The sequence below is a fragment of the Phalacrocorax aristotelis genome, chromosome 3, assembly GCF_949628215.1.
Source record: "Phalacrocorax aristotelis chromosome 3, bGulAri2.1, whole genome shotgun sequence".
In the NCBI taxonomy this organism is placed as follows: domain Eukaryota; kingdom Metazoa; phylum Chordata; class Aves; order Suliformes; family Phalacrocoracidae; genus Phalacrocorax; species Phalacrocorax aristotelis.
Genome location: NC_134278.1, coordinates 105,634,237 through 105,653,942, shown reverse-complemented (window position 1 = coordinate 105,653,942; position 19,706 = coordinate 105,634,237). Strand labels below are relative to the sequence as shown.

Here is a 19,706-nt window from a genome sequence, read left to right as displayed (position 1 = left end):
CAGGGAATCACCTGCAGCTAACTTCTGAGGCACCTCTGCCAGCTGGTAGAAATTGCCAACGAGATGATTTGTCTGGAACTATGAATTATGGTACCAAATTCAGAACCGCAGGCAGGTTACTTCTGTAAATGAGGTATTCAGAGTCTTTTTCCAGATAGGACACTCTTCTCTTAGAGAGGATGAGAGGAAGTGTCACTTTCTCACAAAAATCCGACGACTGTGGCACTTGTACATAAAGAGGAAGGACAGGTTCTGCATCCCAGGAATATGTACAAAGCAGCAAGTTGTGCAATTTTCAGAGAAAAAGAAACCAAAACTTTTTTCATCTCTTTTGCTGGAACGAGACTGCCGGTCAGCTGAGAAGCGAAGACACATGGAGTCAGACGTTGTGGTGTAGAGGTAAGGTTACCCCTGTGGGGGTGATGATCTGATCCATAGTAGCTAATTATTGACTTGAATACAGAAAATTTTCAGAAGGATGAGAGCCCTAAGCCCTTCCTCTCCTAGCTGAGTAGCTTAACCACTAGATGAGGATCAGATATTTCTGGCCCTGTGATTCTTCCATTCCTGGCTGCCCAGCAGTTGCAAAATCTTCTGTAGCTTCACGGTCTGTGCACTCTCATGGGATTTGGAGTTCAAAAGCCTCAGGCTGAAGTGAGGCCCAATATGTTGACTTCACACTTAGATAAATGCTGTAAGTGCCAGACTATTTGGCAAGAAGTAGGCACCATCACCAGTGTGAGTAATGAGTGCTTGGAATATACCTAGCTTCTCCAGGGACTTAGAATACTGGGTTTTGTCTTTCCTAAATCCCAAACAGCTTTAAGAAGAGATGCCCAGGTGGCCAGCTCAAGCAAAGATAGATATCCTTTGGGACATCCTCTGTAGTGCAAATATAGCCTAGTTCTGTGAGTAAATTCCTGAACACTTTATTGAATGCTGACCAAAAATAGTGCATTGTAATATCAGAGGAAACCATTTAATTTCATCCAGTCACTTTTTTATGGAGCCATACAAATTTGTCTTTGGCTAGAACATATCAGCCAGAAAGTCATCTTGTTTTCATTTGAAGGATCTAAAAGATGAATCCACCATTTCATCCAATTATTTACACTCATGTTAAATTATGTGCCTTATTCCTCAGTTGAATTTGCCTGGCTTTCATTTGCAGATGATAGAAGCACGGTCTCACGGAGTAGCTGCAGTTGCTTGCCCACAGTTGTGTGGGAATAGTTTTTCAACCCAAGCATTTCTTAAAAACTGCATATCTCTTTTCTCTGGCTTCTCTGGAGTTCTGTAGCATTACCTGTGCAATTTATTTACTAGAACATTCATTTGAGATGAATATCACATAAACAGTATGTGTGAGTTAAACAGCTACTGGGGGAGTGGAAGTTATTGTTTATTAATTATTTTTCTGTGTTTGTTAACATTTGATCTTCTGTAACACGATGAAAATGCATTTTTGGTGGCACAGCTTGCCCCAATTTAGATAGATCAATCTGATATATGAAAGGCAGCTTCATTTACTGTCCTTGACATAACTAACCATACATTAACGGGAACACTTCTTCCTAGCTAGACTTACTATTTGTTCAGAATCTTAATAGATGGGCTTTGTGCTTATAAATTTGTAATGCTGCCCTACCCTATTTTTTAAGTCAAAGTGGATCTTTCTGTTGAGGATTCTCCACCTCTTTTTTTTTTTTTTTAACAAAAGAGGTAAGTGTTTTCATTCACCTTCTGTGACTTACAAGCTATTGAGTAGCACTTGTTGTGTTTGAATGTCACATTATGTGTATTATAGCAGATAAAGAAATGTCATTTTCCCTCTGTTGCTAATATCTCTTGAGACACTCTTGAAAACAAGATGTTTTGACTCAAAGTGTTTGTCTGGCAAAATATATTTAAAATAACATCATGAATTTGTTGGAGAAGATCAGACGGTAGTGAGGGTCTCCTTTCCTATGCATTCAGTGTGATGATTTCCTCTAAATTAGTAAACATTTGAGGATCCAGTGTTAAGGAACACAGCTAGGTTGGTATTAAAACATAGCAAGTGCTATACAGAGTCAAACAGAAGATTGCTTTAGTCCGGTGCTTTGACTCACACTAAGGCCCAGTAATGCCAGTAAAGTGTATGCTGTGCAAGGCATGTAGGTTGGGGAGGTCTTCGCCTTACCAGTTTTTCTGCATGCACATGTATGTTTGTCTACATGTCATTACCGAGCTTCTGGCAAACAATTTCCAGACCCGGAGATTGCATCCAAGCAATATAGTTTATAGCCCCCCTCACTAATCCTGACACTAGCAGCCTGGAATTCATCTAATCCCTTCTTGCTCCTTTTACATTTTTGCCCCCCTGCAGGACTACCCCAGTTTAAAGGTGGGTTAGATGAAGAAGAATTTATTTTCCTTTACTCTGAAACACCTAGGGGAGTTGAAACAACTAGTTTTGCACCCTTAGAGAGGTCAAGCAGGCAGACAGAACATCTGTGAATGCCTTCTATCATGTGCAGACAGTGTAGGTCCATGGCCCGAGTATGTTTTCTAGGGTTAGACTTCTCACTACTGCAAACATAGCTTTTCTCTGAACTTTGCTGTTTATCACATGAAGGCAAATTTTATTATTCTGTTTCTTTAGTGTTTCAGAAAGCTACTGAAATAGGCCCCTTTCTCTATGTGTGTTAGAATTAATCAGTATAGCTTCCTTTACAGCCCTGGGCCTTATTTTCCCCTCTGCCCCTAGGTCTAGGAATATAGAGAAGTTCTGCCAGTGAGAGGAATGGAAGGGCTGGCCTGGATTCCCTCAGCACTCAAAGAGCAAAATTCCAAACAGGGCTAGCAAGGCAAGACCTGCTCTCTGGGGTCCAGGGCAGCTGGATTTATGCGCACTCCTGCCTCATCCTTTCCTATTCAGGAACTTCTGTCTTCCTGTAAGGAATGGGTAGTGCAGAGTGAGTCATCCTGGCACTTGGCCACCTGGCAATGCTCCTTTTTTTTGAGGAAAATCCCCCGGCTTTTATAGGGCACTCTTGAGACCTAGCACAAAAGGGCCAAAATCTGGCCCAGGAACCATAACACATGCAGCTTACTGAAACTGCTTAACACTATCCCACAGCTACAACACGCCATTGTCTGCCCATCATATCTTGTGGAAGCTCATGGTGATTTTTTCCATGCATCTTATCCAGCTGTAAGTTGTTATCAAGTGCAGCTTCTGTTTGTTAGTTCCTTAGATAAAGGCCTCCCTAAGTCTGATCCACACTCTGCTATTGTGCCTCTTCCTATATCACTGTATGTGGTGTATTTCTTCTTTTATGTCTCTTCCAAGGCTATGTCAGAGCATCCATCCGTCATATGGTGATAGGACTTCCTTATTGTGATTATTCTTTTTTCCAGAAATAAAAATGTATGGCATCCATAGTATTTAACAACACTGTACAAACCTCTGCTCCATATCTCAAAGAGATTAGTGTCTTTTAATTAATGTAACATAATTTCCAGATGCAGCTGTAGACTGCATTTTTGTTAACTGGGAGGTATGTATAGACGTGTCCTATTCTTTTCTGTGTTTTACATCTGGATCCTACTCTTTTTCAGCTGATCCATGTCAAGTTTGCTGGAGCATATGTGTGTGTGTTTGTCCATTCCTTGGCATAGCTAGCAGACTATTTCCAGGGAAGGTCTCCTCACATCTACAGATATACTACACACACGAGAGACCCCAAAGTGAGCAAGTGAGTAGGTTTGTATACCTGGGGCAGAGCATTTCTTGAATTGTTGTCAGGTTTAACAGTATTTGTGGTTTATTTATCAGTCCTGTATATTTTTACCTTCGTTTGCAACAAAAGTTCAGTTATAGACATATCAATATAATTAAAGAAAAGACTTCCCACTGCTTTAAGTTTCAGGATTTATTATGAAGTAGTTTTCTTTTTCATGCTTTGTTTCCCATCTCTTCAAAATTTTAATACTGTGAAACTGATATACATAGGGATACGGTCTTATCGGGCTTGCCCTTGAAGATCTCAGTTTTTTGAGCTTTCTGCGAGTTAATAAGAGGTACAAGTTGGGATATCTAGGAATGAAGTCACATGCCCTGAACAAGCTCCATATGGAATGAAAGGCAGCAGGTCGACATGAACACACAAGCCTGGTATCCATTCCCTACCCTGGTTTTCCTGTCAATAACTATGTAAGATCAATGGAGAAATGGTAAGGAAAATAATGGGCCATTTTTTAAATAGTGGCTCTGGAGATCCACTGTCTTAAGAACGTTAGAAAAAATAAAAACATCAAAGCAGAAATAATAATGAAAAGTCATTTTAGATATGGAAAATCTCATGCTGATTTGTTTAATTTTGGTAATAAGTACAATGAAAACAAGTTTCCAATGGAAGTGTCAGACATCTTTCCTAAAAGTTGGCAAAAGTTGTCTTGCCTATTGTATTTATATATTCAAAACATGACCAAGTGCTGAAGGCAGTGACTTGAGTCTCTCTGTCTTCCTGTCTGTACCTGACACCTGATTCACACATTGTACAGAGTAAAGAACTTGAAAACAGGGGCTACTGTAAGGTCTTTCCTTTGAAGCTTTTCTCAGTTAGGGTCTGAGCTGGTGTGATTCTTGAGAGCCTTTAACTTAGGGGTCAGTCAGCAGGAACTGATAGGCCTTGGTATGTAAAAGAAGCCAGTCATGGTATCTGTAATCTTCTTGAGTTATAGATTTTGTAGAGGCTGGGATCAAGCAGTCCCCACAGCATTTGAATAAAATATCAGACAGAGTCAGAGAACTGGACCTAAGTGCATGTGTGGAAACTGTCCACACCTCCAAACTTGTCAGTGAATTAACTGTGGTTCAAAACTGGGGTAAGGGATCAGAAACAGGATGAAAAATGACAGATAGGCTGCCTCTGATTATCTGATGCTTGGGAATTAAAGAAGTATGTGATCTGATGGCAATCTACAGCCACATATTTAGGCTTCTCAGCTAGTAGGTTTTGCATTAAGAATGTATATGCAGTGATGTCTTTAAGAAAAAAGAACAGTACAGAGGTACATTTTTAGTAGGACTGCCTCAGCTTCTCTTTGAATTTTCATTTTAGAAAACAGGCCCAAACTGTCATTGTTTCTCCATATTTTCACTCAACACTACCCTCTGAGGGGTTAAAGTTCTGGTGTAGACAAGAAAGGAGGAGATGTGGATAACACCTCTAACCTCACAGCATTTTTACTGTCCCTTTGTTGTGCATCTTCTATCACATGTAATGATGGAAGTAGGACTGCTTCTCTTTCCACCTGTTTTGCCTCTGATTTACGCAGCAATTTTACTTTGCAGCCCTCTGGGTTCTTGTGGTCTGTGAGATTTCTAAACTTTGTAAGCACTACAGTTCACGCTTGAGAAGTGTACGCACGAGGTAAGGGCCCAGCTGACATATCATGAAACCAAGCAGCACAAGCAGCATATAGTCACCAGCACAAGACTTTTTAAAGTTTTGATGGTGTGTTCTTTGTTCTGTCTGTCTGTCTGTCCATGTAGGCACACAAATGTACGATAGATTAATCGAGTTAAATATAACCCAAAGTTGTTTGAAACAATGCCTATTTAATTTTTTCAAGAGGCTGCACAGAAGTATAGCATTGTACCACAAATAAAACTGTTGCCACAATGCCTGTAAATCAGAGCTTTAAACTATGTTTCAATTATCCTTCTATTATCCAGCTGGTGTTTAAACATGTTTATTATTCAAATCAGTAGAGAATGTGCTGCTGTTGTGTAAACAACTGTCAATTGCTGAAACAATGATTACAAGGCACCATCTCTTTCAGGTGTACTTAGAGGTACTTATACCTCAACCACTTGTATTTAAATAACATGCAAACACAATGCTTGAGTGACTACTTTCACTCCTGTTTCCAATACCTCGTGCCAATTCTATTACATTAAGAGGGAAATCTATTACATTTTTCATTTATACACATCTGTACTCTGTTTTTAACCATTGTATCATTAAGGCTTGAGTTAATATAATAGATATGCCAAGAGATGCAGTACATATTGAGAAATCCTGTTCAAAATAAAAGCCAATTTCTCTGCATTATTTTAGGGCATTTGAAAGCTTTTATGAAAACAATACTAAGAAAATTATTTTCCAAAGAGGAAGCCTGAGAAATAAAAGATTTAGTTGTGGAACTCTGCGATCCTCCAGCCTCTATTTGTTTTGATGTAAACTGAGTACATTACAAGCTGGTTGCTTTTTTTTTTTTTTTAAAGTAGGCATTAACAAAATATAATACTGATGGCATTGAACTGTCTTTCCTGTACATGTGACAGTATTCAGTATCTTTACACACACCTACTGCTGAAACCAGGACATGGGCAAAGGTAGTTTAACAAACACTGTTTGCCAAGTGAGGCTTTGAGGCAATTCTCTACTGGTTTGTCACACATTGGAATGGAGAATGTTTTAAAAAAATGCATTTGGGAAAATGCTGATAGAATCCTCAAAGGTGCAACTGCAGGGAAGATTTTATGCTCATCTCAATGTTCTCATGAAGCACAGATGAACCACAGCCTTTGTCTTCTGTATTCCTAGAGGAGAAAACCTAGAAAATAACAGCAGATATTGAAAAAGTTTAAAAAGTGAGCTTCTGGCTAGTGATATAGCCATTGCCCCCTCCCCCCCCACTTTTCCTGTCTTTTAAGCTAAACACTTAAATATAGAGCTAATGGAAGAAACAAACACTACCACAAGGATAAGCTGTTGTAACGTGCTGATAAAATATGACATTCTTTTTCAGAACTTAATAGAGATGCTTTGACTGTTGTTCTGCAGTCAACAAGGCTGGTCTAATTGGTGGCCATGGCAACAAAATCAGGTCATACAGAGGTTCATACCGAGATCAAGCATATGTAGATCTTCTTGTTCAAATATACATAAAGATAAGAACCTTTAGTGAGAGTCCACAGTGAAAGGCTGAAGATGGATGCTCCCACGCACATCTAATATTACTTAGAAATATTTACCTGTTTGTAACATAATGATGTTTTCCAGAACAGAAATAGAAAAATCCTTCATACTCATTGGAAAACAATAATTTTTTTAGAGTCAAAGTAGGGTGTATGCATGCACATTGCTTCATAGCTGTTTGTAATTTACTCCCTGGGGTTTTTAGTGAGTCTGACTTATATTTTAGATGTAATTAAGTAATCAGTGGTGTACACTGTAAAATGAATGTTTAGGCTGCTTAAGGTTGAATTTTCACAGCCATAGCAGCTGCGCAGTTATGGCTCATGCCCCCTCCTTCCTTAGTACAGTCATCTATTTACAATTATTGCTTGAGTTATTTACATAGTTATGATATTTCATAGAAAAGAAATAACAGCTACCTGGTAACGGCTGGCAGCAAATATGCAGTAACTCACATGATTGCATGTCTTTTATTTCCTACTAAGTATACACGTAAGTTATACAAGACTTGGGTGGTTAGCCCCCCAGTAACCTAAGCCTTGCTCAGGGAAACCAGTAGCTACTGGCTTTATGCCTGCAGAGCAGAGGCTGATGTCTTCAACGGATCTTCTCCCTCTGACCAAGAGCGTATAACCACGATGGAGGCTGGAGAGGGCCTCTACAGCCTTTCAGCCTCTCCGTCTGTATTTACAAGCCAGGCTTGTACTAGTCAAAAGTTATAATCTTATGATACTCAGTAGTCTAATAAAAATGTATAGATAGTCTTGGGCACGTACATCTGGGACAAACCCACACCGACACCCAAAGCAATATCCAGCAAAAGTCCCGACTGAAAATACTCCAGCTGTGGGTTCTGAAGCCAGTTGCTACATAGATGTGGCAACATATTGTTGGAAAGGCTCTCTCCATGCTCTTCACTCTCACCACCTTTTATTGTCATGCCGAGCTGAGGTAATGCACAACTGTTACCGACACTCCCAGTGGATGAATTTTCTCCTTAAAAAACCCTTGCACTTTAAGTATCATTTGCAATAAGATTTTGAACAAGGTGCATTAGGCATATGATGGTAGAAAGAGAGAAAAGCATTTTGGAGAAATTTCCACCTGTTCTGGCCAGTTCTCCAGAGCTTTTGCAACAGAGAAACATTTTACTGATTTCCTGCTGTCTACTGTCTTTGCTAAAGATACTCTGAACCTGCAGACGCATGGGTCTGTGTGCTACTGACAGAGCCTCCTCTGTCCTTTTCTTGGTCTGTTTTGCCAGATATTATCAGCAAAGCCCCATTACCTGTCCCTACCCCCACCTTCTCAGCAAAGCTGTTTTCTCAGCTACAAGGATATGCAAAAAACCTGATTTTAGTTATCTGTTCTGCTAGAGGTGAGGATTAAGATTAAGGTTTAATTTTTTTTTTTATTTCCTAGAGCAGAACGCTCTGGTCCAGTCCCTGCACATTCCCAGGTCTTTCCACACTCCTCAAGAAATTGTGTGTTTTAGTTCTAGCTAGTGTGTGGAAGTTCTTTTCCTCCCTAAATCACTGAATTTCTGTGTCCACCCAATGCAGGGATTGGAAACTCTCCCCTCCCCCAAACATACCACTTTTTAAAGCACATTAAACTCATCTCTGATGTTTTACCTTGACTTCCTTTCTTGACATTCTTTTCCATCAGTATAAATAATTGCTACTTTAGAAGCCACAAGAATAAGCTTTACTCATGGGGCTGAATGATTGGTGCATGTGGTTAAATCTTACAGGTGAAGAGGGACTGATCTGAACTCTAAAAAAACAGAGTTTGTAGGCGAGGTTTGGGGTGGTGATCTACCTGACTATGGAAATGTGGAAAAGAGGAGTGATGCTGGCATGGACCTGTGGCAAGCCTGGGTGTGCTTGTGGAAGACCTTGTGAAATAAATGTTAAAATTGGGCCCTTAGCTGGGGCGTGAGAAAAATACAAGGTTTGCATAGGCTTGCACTTAAATGTCTGGATGGGACCATGGAAGAGAAAATACTTTCCTGGTCCAGTCAGTTTTCAACTGAATGAGCAGATACTTTCTTCTTCCCTTCAGACATACAGATCTAGGAAAATATTAAGGTGAAGACCCACAGAAATATTCCAGGCTGTGACCCAGTGTCTGCTTGAGGCACAGGATGATGATTGAGCCAGGGGCCGAACATACTTCCAGGTAATGCTAATTGTTAGTGGGGAGTTAAGAGAGCCCACAAACTCCCTCGTTCAAGTATTCCTTTTTTGGCACGTAAGCGTCAACAGGTGTGAACAAGTGTATGGAGGTATGAAGTGCCAATGTTTCATTGCTGGCACAGAGTGTGGCCTTCATGCACAAGAGATGACAATTGCAGTGTTGTGCAGTCTGCCCATCAAAACGCATTGTTGCTTGGCACCTATATATCATTCAACTTGTGAGCAGGCACTGTGCCATCAGAACAGATGGTAGTGAGAGAAAGCAGCCAAACTACCACGTACAGTAGATGCATTAAAGTATAGGTGTGGAGAGTGATTTCCAGCCAAGAACGTCAAAACAGCTCTCTTCGTCTTGAATTTAACATGCCCAGAGTTAAGGGGATGGGCAAGCATTTAACTGCTCTCCCAGCTGGATATGGTTCCATACACACACAAAAAGCTTCTACTTCAGCTCACTTCAAGTGAGATTTTGGCCTAGCTGAATTAGGCAGGGTACTGGAAATGACAGAGGAAAGCATTTTAAAGCGATCTCCACCTTTTCTGGCTGTTGTCTGGAAGTCCCCCTCTATGGAATAGGTGAAAAGAAACTCTCATGGCCAATTTTTATTTATGGAAATTTGCAGGGTTCTGTAAAGTACTCTTAGCTTTCTAGTGTAAATGTCTTTACAAAGAAGGCCTAACACTGAGAAGTAATGGCATATTTAGAAAAAAAAAAAGCATGCAGTGTTTAAAGAGCACTGTATTGTGGTTCTGCCCTCTCCTATCTGTAGGACTCACATTCAGCAAAAAAGCATTTTCAGAGAAAGCTGAAATGGAAGTGTATGGTATCCTAGTCTGGCATACATATTGGGAATATCCCTCCATGTTAATGAAACAAAGGAGCATTTATGATATCCTAACACAGGAGAAAAAAAAAAAAAGAAGGTTGTTTAATATACTTCTTCATGAGCCATTCTTCTGAAAACTTGACTCTTAAAATGGCAATGCAGACCTCTATATTTGTATCTTTATTCTTTCCAGTGCTAATTTACTTATTTTATTAATAAAAATACACTGGGTTTGGGGTTTATCAGACCTCAGTTTTGCTAAATTCTGCCTAGTAATTTAAAGCCAGCCCTCATCTACCATCACCATAAAGAACTCAGGCTGAGTTCTGTCCCCATTTTCACTTGTGAACTGCACTGTCTTTGGTTTATGACCTCTCTCACACCTGTAGTCTCATTGTTTTCAAGACGAAATTTTACTACTTTCTTGTTGCTGGCCTGGTTTTGATAGCAGTGTGAAGAAGGGTGTGTTTCTCTGACAAGCTGCAGGTGCAGTAATACTGTCATTTGAGTCTCTAGAGCTCTAATAAGCACAGATGAAGAGAAAGGGGATTTTTTTTTTTAAAGGTTCTTGTGTTCTGTGGCTGCCATAAGACTGCTTAATGCCTTTCAGAATCAACCTTTAAAGCTGTCACTGGGTGGAATTTTCTCAGAATTTCTTAGAATGTGTTTGGCATTGGGGTTTGGTTTCAGCCCTATCTGTTGAACTAATGAAGTGAATCTTGGTTTAAGGGGAATTGCAGAAGAGGGAAACAAATTCACCTAGAGGAGAACAAGACATTACTGAAGATTAATTCCTGCATTTTAACTGTTTAAGGAGTGTTAAAGGATAAACAACAGCTATTTTTCTTTCAATAAGATAGAAGTGAAGAGCCCTTATCTTCTCATGGGGAAAACCGCTGGACTCTCTTATAGGAAGTTTCTTTCTGCACAGGGTTCTTAAGGGAGAATATAGTTCCCACAAGAAACTCTTCAGTTCAAAATACTGATACAACAATAGGTGTTTTTATAGTTTATTTATTTTGTCAGTATTTGATTTCCTGTTTTCCCTACCCCAGCTGATCTTCCCATAATACCATTTCTGAAAAACAAACCTGTGTGCTATGTCCTTCTCTTTCCCCTTTCCATCTTGCCTGTTCGTGTGATTACTAGTAAGCCAGCAGTGAAAGGTAGATAGGTTCTGTGTGTTGGGAGAGGATGCATCTGTTTAATGTGTGATTCCTTGAATGGGGAAGAGGCCTCACTTGCCTGTTCTGAAAAATATCCTGGTCCATTCAGCTGGGTGAAGGTGCAGGCATTTTGCAGTTCTGCTGTTAATAAACATTGCTCCAATTTAACATGTATAAATGTGTCTGTAAGAGAAAGTTCTCTGTTGTGTCTGTGAGGGACTCCATGTACACCTAGAAGAGGTGTTCTAAATAGGGAAGAGGTAGTCTAGGTTTTGGTGCCACGATCCAAAGGGCTAGTGGAGGTGGTAGCTTCAATACCTATATGGTTCCAGCCCTAAGAGACTTGCACTTGATGCTGTTATCATTCTTCTATGTTCTGCTACAGACTTTTGCTTTCACTCATGTCAATGTTGTCAGATTCAGATCCCTAGACATATCTGTGCTCAGAAGCAAAGTCAGTTTGACATCATACAGCTCACTTCATGTCATTGCCCCTCAGCCTTCCCATCTACAGAAATAGAAATACCAGGCTATTTTTCAGAGGCATGCACAATTTTAGGCCTGGATTTCAGCATAGAAACCCTCTTTTCTGTAGCACTGAGATTGGAAAATGTAATGCAGCTATGCTAGTCATGTAAAATTATGTTTTGAACCACTACAGTTTTGTTGTGGGTCTATTGTTGGTGTCATTACAACTGGGGTCTTCAGGTAATGCTTCTATTACTTGAGCTCAGAGACTGTCCTTCACTTACAAATGTATGGAGATTTTGGCAAATAAACTTATGGGAAGAGCACTGCACTGAGATTCAGGAAGTGTGGTTTCCTTTCCTCATGAACAGGGACTACTAATGTGACCTTGACTAGCCTGCAGAAGGTATTTTTTTGTGTATATGATAGCTACTTTCAGGGCTAGTTAAAACAACTCACTCGGTTGCATGGTGCTGTATATAACTTAGTAAACCCTAACAGTGTAGGCCAGCATACACAAGCAACAGCTCTAATGTTGACTTGCTGCCTGGCCGTCATTCCCAGGCACCAGATAAATTTCAGTGCTGGGCCCTGTGTAATTCCTGGCCAGTCTTAGTTGCCATCGATCTTGCCAAAAGCCATGCCCCTTTAAAAAGCCAATGCCTCTACATTGCCTTGTTCAGTCTCCACTTAAGTTATGGGATCTTGATAGTTCTACACTTTAGTGGAGAAACAACTCTTAGTACTGTGTGTCAACGGTATGATAAATACTTCCTGGGCCTCAGTTCCCCTTCTGCAGAGCACAAACAATGATTATTTTAACTCTCCTAGGGAGACGGTAAACTCTTCAGGATAAAAGTGTGTTTAAAGTGGGATTTTAAAGGGGATTAGTGCAGGGGCATAAACCCTCAACGCAAAGTGAGTCTGAGGTGTTAAGGCAAATGGAGAGTGAGTGGTTTTGCACTTTTGTTCATGGTTAGAAGACATCTTACAATGCACTAAGTGGGCCGAAGTGGTTCCTAGATGATGTATTTCTGCTAGATAGTCAAGGCTTCTGGTTCTGTAAAGTGCTTTATGATGGTTGGAAGAAAGCTGAAGTAGAAATGCGGAGAATCGGTATTATCAGTGCGTGACAATGCATTTATGGTTGTTTTCCTAGCCTATCCTATGCTATCACAAGCAAAGCACCTTAATCCATTTTGTTTGTCTAGTCAAATATATTCTCAGATAGGCCCAGGTGCATCTTATCTAAGACAAGGTACTTAACTACATCCATTAAGGGGACAGATACCTGGTTTTCTTCCTTAGTCAGTGAAGGGTAATAGTCATCTCAGGGAGCAGTTCAGATTTTATGTCGTTTAAATTGCTCCCTAGAGATTCCTGTCTCTGCCCCTCTGGAGACACTGGCAAGAGGGAGGCCAGGGTGACTGTACCCCTCAGTGAGTGCCTTGGATTCACATGGTGGTTCTAGACCTGGCATGAAGTGTAGGTGGTCTACCCAGCAGATTTCATATCAAGAACAGATGGGAGGCAGTTGCCTTCTCTTTAGAATCCTACTGATGTTGCTGTGTTGACTGAAATGAAGCTGTGGATTTTGTTTCCTGAATGGTGTGAAATGAAAAAGGCCTTATTTTAGCTGGGACCAAGGCTGCTGTGCCTTGGTGCTGAGTTTGGGTGAACATGGACGTGTGGCTTCATCTCTGCGCTCCCCTTCTGTCTTTTGTCTGCCTGGCTGCATGACCTGCGTGTAGAGGACTATGTCTGGCTCAGTAAGGATTATTTTGGTTGGGATTAAAGAGTAGTAATGTAAAGACCATTTAAGAGGGTTTATTTTCTATAAAAATTCAAAATCTGGTAGTCAACTTTTCTAGATTCTGTTTGGAGTCACTCCCCTGTTTTATGTAGTTTATATAATTGAAAAAGTTGCTGACTTGCTCTGTGTCTCCTATTTTTTTTGACAAATAGGTATTATATGTATGCTTACTGTATTGAAAGTAGTGTGATTCAGCACGATAATACTGTTAGCATACCTGCAAGTCCCACTGGTATCTTTTCTCTGGTTTGCATTTAGCCATTCCTTCCTGCCCTCTGGAGGAAGGAGAAAACACTGGGCACATGTAAGAGTTGTGACAGGACGGTTTCTCAGGCTGGGATGGACTTTAGCTTGTGTCTCATTTAAACTTCTTTTCCAAATCACTGTGCCTCCATTTGGAGATATTAGGAACATCCCAGTTTAGATTCAGCTGTGGCAAAGGTGGCTTAAGCATCTGAGGGAGGTCATGGCTTTGCCAATTGAGTTTCATTGTTTTGGCAACGGTTGGTTGAGCTGGATTCTGAAAAGTGTGCCCCTTTAGAGGCAAAACAGGGGGAGACTCATGACCCTATCTTGCACAGTAATTTCAAGCAGTTTTGGCTAGATAGGGGAGAGAAGAGGAGAAAGATCTCAAGACAGTATCTGAGCACACGGCGTCTATGTATGTGTATATGCATTGTGCATGTGGCAACAGAGCAGTACTGGGACAGTGTGAGCTGAAAAAGACTAGTACGCTAAATAGCTTTTGTTGAGATTTTAACCTTCAAATGCAAATAGGAGGGGGGTATATTGGGAAGGGAAAAAGAAGTGATTGAACAGTAAACATGAGTGATGGTTACAGGATAAATAATATTATTAACTTACATTTTATTACTGTGGCTGCTGTGATAGCAGAGGGCACTTTTTAGAGACATACAAGCAATAATAGCCCAGAGAAAAGCACACGGTCCATCAAAACCTTGCCTCTGGCAACAAAAAATACAAATGACCAGGTATGGTAGCTCACCATCTTATGCACAGTTATCTCTCTTATGACTGCATAGCATTGACTCCCTGCTCCAAACATGTTCAACCTCCCTCTTGAACTGACGTTCACGGTTTACATCTATTACTGACTTCAGCAAAGATCATTTTAGTCTGTGCAATGACAGTCCTTTGCAGAAGGATATTCTGTCTGAATTCCTTGTAGTGCTTTTTGCAGTCATTCCCTTGTCAATGCCAGTCTTTGTGACCTCTTGTTTTAAATGATAAACTTTCAGAAATCTTATTTGGCAGTAATCAGTTCTTCTCCTTACAGGATCCTCTATATTTCTGAAGAGTTTCTCTTCTGTTTCTTTTCCTTGCTAAGTCAGCGTATATTGACAGTCTTCATGTACAGTTTCTCTACAAAACCACAGATTAGAAAAAGCTTTAAAAATGAGGGTAAAATAGTTCATTGCTCCAAACCCAGCTGACTGGCTGAATAGTATTCTTCTCATTTACCATGGATATTACTGAAAAGGAAATGTGCATTTAATATAAAAAGGTGTTCTAATCACTTTGTCCAATTACAGCAAAGCATGAGTGATGGTAACATGTTTCAAGCTTCTAAATAAAATGAGAAACATTAAGCTAAATGGGATATTGTTATTCTGCTGCAAATGCCTTTGAATTTCTTCCCTCAGTAGCCCTTCTTACTGCTTTCATTTCCTGAGGGGAATGTTGCACCTGCCAAAATACAGGTGGTAACTTGGTGTTCTACCTCGGGTGATGGAGATTTTTTGCTACCTGATACTAATAATGAAAGGCTGGTTATCTGTATAAGAATAAGAATCTCTAAAGAGCACACTGGAAATGCTATGAATGTGTGTTAGAAAATGTGGGCCAATTTGTGCTCACCCCGCCAAATTCCCTGACACTGGTGTCTCTATTTCTGTTTCAGCAGCAACATTCTGATGATGAATGCTTTGTAGGTTACTCTTGATTGTCTTCTGGTGTGTTCAGCTGTACAACATATAAATATTACTACTATTAGTACAAACATTTAGTACTATTACTTCTATTTAGTACTGTTAGAACCTAGTACTAATACTAATGCTAGGCACTAGTGGTACTAAATGCTTGATACTAATGCTACCCTCTAATACTATGTAATAACAGTATTAAATACACTATAGAATATATAGTATATTAATAGTGTTTAGTATTAAAATAAATTCTTTTGATAAATACACTTTATAGACTCTTCAAAGTCGATCACATTTACCCTTTTTTAGGGGTAAATAAATCTAGGCTGATCCCATAAATCCTCACATTTGGTTCAAGAGAGAAATTACAGTAAGTCTCAGCCAGTATTTTTGGTTTGATTCAATGATATTTTCTTCTTTGATTTTCTGTTGGACTCCATGACTTCAAATTTCATAGTCAGAAGACTAGCTGAAGACTGTAGTGCCTTATCCAGACCATAGGCAACATCTGTGACTTTGCCTATATTTTAAAACTAACCCTTTTTGTTTCTTTTTTTTTTTTTTTGATTCTTACAAATCCTTCTCTCTCATAGCTTAGATAAAAACAAACCTCTGCCTGCACTTTCTTGCAACAACAAATGATTTATTTTAATAGCTTTCATTTTCTTGTTTAGTGAAAGACCCTTGGCATACGAGATAACAAATGATTTCAAATAATGAAAATGTTTAAGTTCAAGGTGAGCTAATTCAACTTACTTTGTATTTGCTGAGGAGCAAGAGTACATACACAAGGGAGTAAGCTATTGTAAATCAGTGGCTGTGTGGTAACTAGGCTCTCTGTACTCTTACCCGGTCATAAATGCAAGGTAGTTTACCCTGAATTGAAAGATGAGGAAGTATCCTCACTGTTACCGTGAGAATATATACTGGTAATTACCCCAGAGCAGCTGATATGTGGCAGCTGCTTCCCTGTGCACACTGTGTCTTGTGAGATATATGGGAGATAATCTGAGGGAGTTTATCCCTAATAGGTGATTCCAGGATTGTCGCTCCTTACAGTGTGAGAAAATGTTGTATTAGATTTGAGGAAATAGAGCTTCTGCTTTGGATATTTTTTATTTGCAGTGGGTGGTAGGTCACTCAAAGCACTGTGTGGTATCATTCCTTCCCTCTCGCTGGATGTCTGAGTTGCAGGTGGCACCGGTTCCCTTGAGAAATTCTGGATGAAAAATCTTTGTGCTGAAACTTTTTTCTTTGGAGCTTATGGTTATTTTTATGACAGTGTGCAGTTCTTGTTCAGGACCTAGTTGATAATCACTCATGTGGCTTTAGAAAACAATGAAGAATGAAAAATCAATAAATTATTTGCCATACAGGTTTTCAATGATAGATCCCAGCTACGAGACAGGAAATTATGTTATCAGAACCCAGTCTTCCAATGGTTAGTATGCGCTAACTTTGAGTCTACTATGTTAAATGGCATATTTTCCCCCCATTTCTTCATTCATTACCTCTGTGCCTCTCTGTTAATAAATGAAACGGTGTGATTTCCAGCTACTGTCTTTATTTTAACAAACCAATCTTTTTAAATGTTGTGAAAATAACTGAAATTCCTTAGAAAAATTATCAGAATCCTCCCTTTTAAAAGTACCATGGGCCTTTTAAAACATAAGATTTTAAATGCATTTTCTAAAAATTCGCATGTGGCTGGAGTTTTTTTTCAATGAATGGAAAGCTATCAAGAAATGGAAAAAAAATGGTGAATTCTTTTTCCTTTTTTTTTTTCAGCAGTTTATCTTCTTTACATAGGTTACTTCATTGCTTCTTGCAAAGACTCTCTACTTGCATTCTGTTCCTCGGTGCCATAAAGTTTTTGTGTGCCTGCTCAGAGATGACTCTCTTCCAGTGGTGGGTGAAGAGAGCCCTGTAAGTCTCTTATCTCTTTTAGACATTGTAAATCTTTGTAATGTACTTATAGTCTCAGGATGAGAGACAGTATCGAAGGGCAAGGCATTATTTAGTTCAAGTTCTGTGGACTATTTTATGTTTTTGTCCTTCAGATAAGTTCAGGGCTCGGTAAGTGCATTATAAAGAAAGATAAAAGAATTTTGGGGTGTGGTGCCTAAGGAAAGAAATGTATCTTTTATTACTTACAAAATCAACACTAAAATTATTGTCTTTAGAAATGCAGATAAACACATTACATCCCTAATAAGCTGTGTTTCATGGAGAAATATATTGCAGTTTGAGAGGTTCTGTCTTTGAAGTCATCTGATAAAGAATTTTAATTGAGATCATTTCAATATGCAAATATGTCTGGCCATTACACATCATTAATGCTTAGGCTTAGCGTAAATATTCCATTCTAAAGGCTGGCTTTCTGCATGCTTCCAACCTACACAGAGAGAGCTTATCACAGGCAATTATCTTACCCAAATAAAAAATGAAAATGGGAAAGTTAAATAAATAAAAGAACATTCTGATGGAATCACAGTAATGTGCTTCTTGGTTAACATTAGACCTGACTTTCGGACAGCTAGATTTGTTAATGCGCTTGTCCTTTGCTTATGCATCAATCTCGGTGAGTTTTCCTGTATTCTACAATGATATATGCCTAGTCATATCTTTTCTGTCTAAAAACTAAGCCATTGAGATAACAAAGGCAGGATCAGTATAGAAAACTATAATCTTAAGAGAACATCATCTTGATTTTTGGTCTTAAACAGAAGTAGAATCACAGAAGAAAAAGGCAATAAACTGATCTCCCTCTGGAATAATTAATATCCTATGGATTTTGGATACTGTACAAATTAGCAGGTATTTAGGAATTGAATTCCATCCTTTCCATAAAAATACATAATTACATATAGGCTTTTTTTGGACGCTCAAAAACAACAACAAAAAAGGCATCCAACTCCCAGTGGCAGTTTAAAGGAGTGAGATGCCAAATTTTCAGTTGTACTTCTGAAAATCTCTCTTACTGTGGCAGAGTTCACATATGCAATACTGGGAATTTGACTTACAGTATTCTGTCTCTCGGCATGTCCTTAAACTGGCTGCAATAAGAAAATCCAGTTTTCAGAAACTAAAGCTATTTCAGAAAACTGTTCCAAGTTGCGTATCTCATTCTGTTTTAGAAATACACAGCTTCTCAAGGTCTCCTAGAGCAAGAAATTAATTCTGTTTGGAAGCTTAATATAGCACTTGTAACATTCACAACCAAACCCTTTCTGTGATTTATAGGTTATAGTGACTAATTTTAATGTCAATACATTTATTCAAAGCACAGTCTAAATAAAGGTTTAGTGTCGATCACATTTACAAACACTACGGTTTGAAATAATTAAAACAAACAGACGAAAAAAATACCTGCTAGTTAATTCCACTTATACATGTATTTATTATTATGCAAATTAGGGAAAAACCTTTTCAGATGGTGTCCTCTCATCCCTCAGCAGCATTTATAATATCTGTATTCAAGCTAGTTCCCTCTGGCTGCCTAGGCAGTGAGCTGGAAATCAGGAGGGCCACTTCACTCCCTATTTTTGCTCACTCATCTTTAGTCAAGACACTTGGACCCTCAGCAGCTCTGTTTCATAATCTGCAAAATGAGAAATACCCTCCATTGTAAGATGCTGTGAGACTGATGTATTTAAAATAGTCATCAAGCTTCTTGTGTCTGTGGTGCTTTCTGAGCTGTGTTTTTATTTCTGCCGGTGACAGGGACTAGATCAAGGGAAGGCACCCCTACCCTGCAGTCTCTGCAAAATGTCCATCTTGAGCGAATATGTTCCATACTTAGTACATACCAGTGAAAGTCTGTGAACTGCTCTTGACTCAGCAGTGGAGTTTTGTCTTGCAGGTACATGAGGAGGTTTGTAGGAATGAGTTGGCCACAGTCTAAGGCCTGGCCAGAATTCATAGCCAACACCTTAGAAAGATTTGCTCCGTTACTAAGGACCACATTTCCACAGCTTCTCCTGTGAACCAGATCTTTCTGTCCTCCCTCCACGTCCATTCTCTCTGTCCTGACTCTATCCGCTTCCATCTTTTTCTACTCCTATCTGTATTTTCTTTCCAGCCATTCTTCAGTGGATTCTTTCAGAGATGCCTGTTGACATACCTCTACTTCTTCTTTTCCTTGGTCTATAGAAATTTCATATAATGAACCTTCAGAGTAAGCTTCAAAATTCAGAAAATTATCAGAGCCATTTAGAGGTGGGCTGTGGGAGAAGGAAGGAAGAAAGAATCCTGTTACAGTGAAGAGTCACTGGGAAGTGGTTTTGGGAGTCTAAGCAGCGCTGCTTTCTTTAA

General features: G+C 39.4%; 1 long non-coding RNA gene across 1 annotated transcript in view; it reads left to right on the top strand.

Moving 5' to 3' along the window:
- The first annotated feature begins 340 nt into the window (after positions 1-340).
- LOC142055813 (uncharacterized) overlaps positions 341-19,706 on the top strand; it is a 62,968-nt gene continuing 43,602 nt past the window's right edge. Inside the window, exons 1-2 of the long non-coding RNA XR_012660066.1 lie at positions 341-399; positions 3,604-3,740. This is a non-coding gene — a long non-coding RNA (uncharacterized LOC142055813). The remainder of the gene's footprint in view (positions 400-3,603; positions 3,741-19,706) is intronic.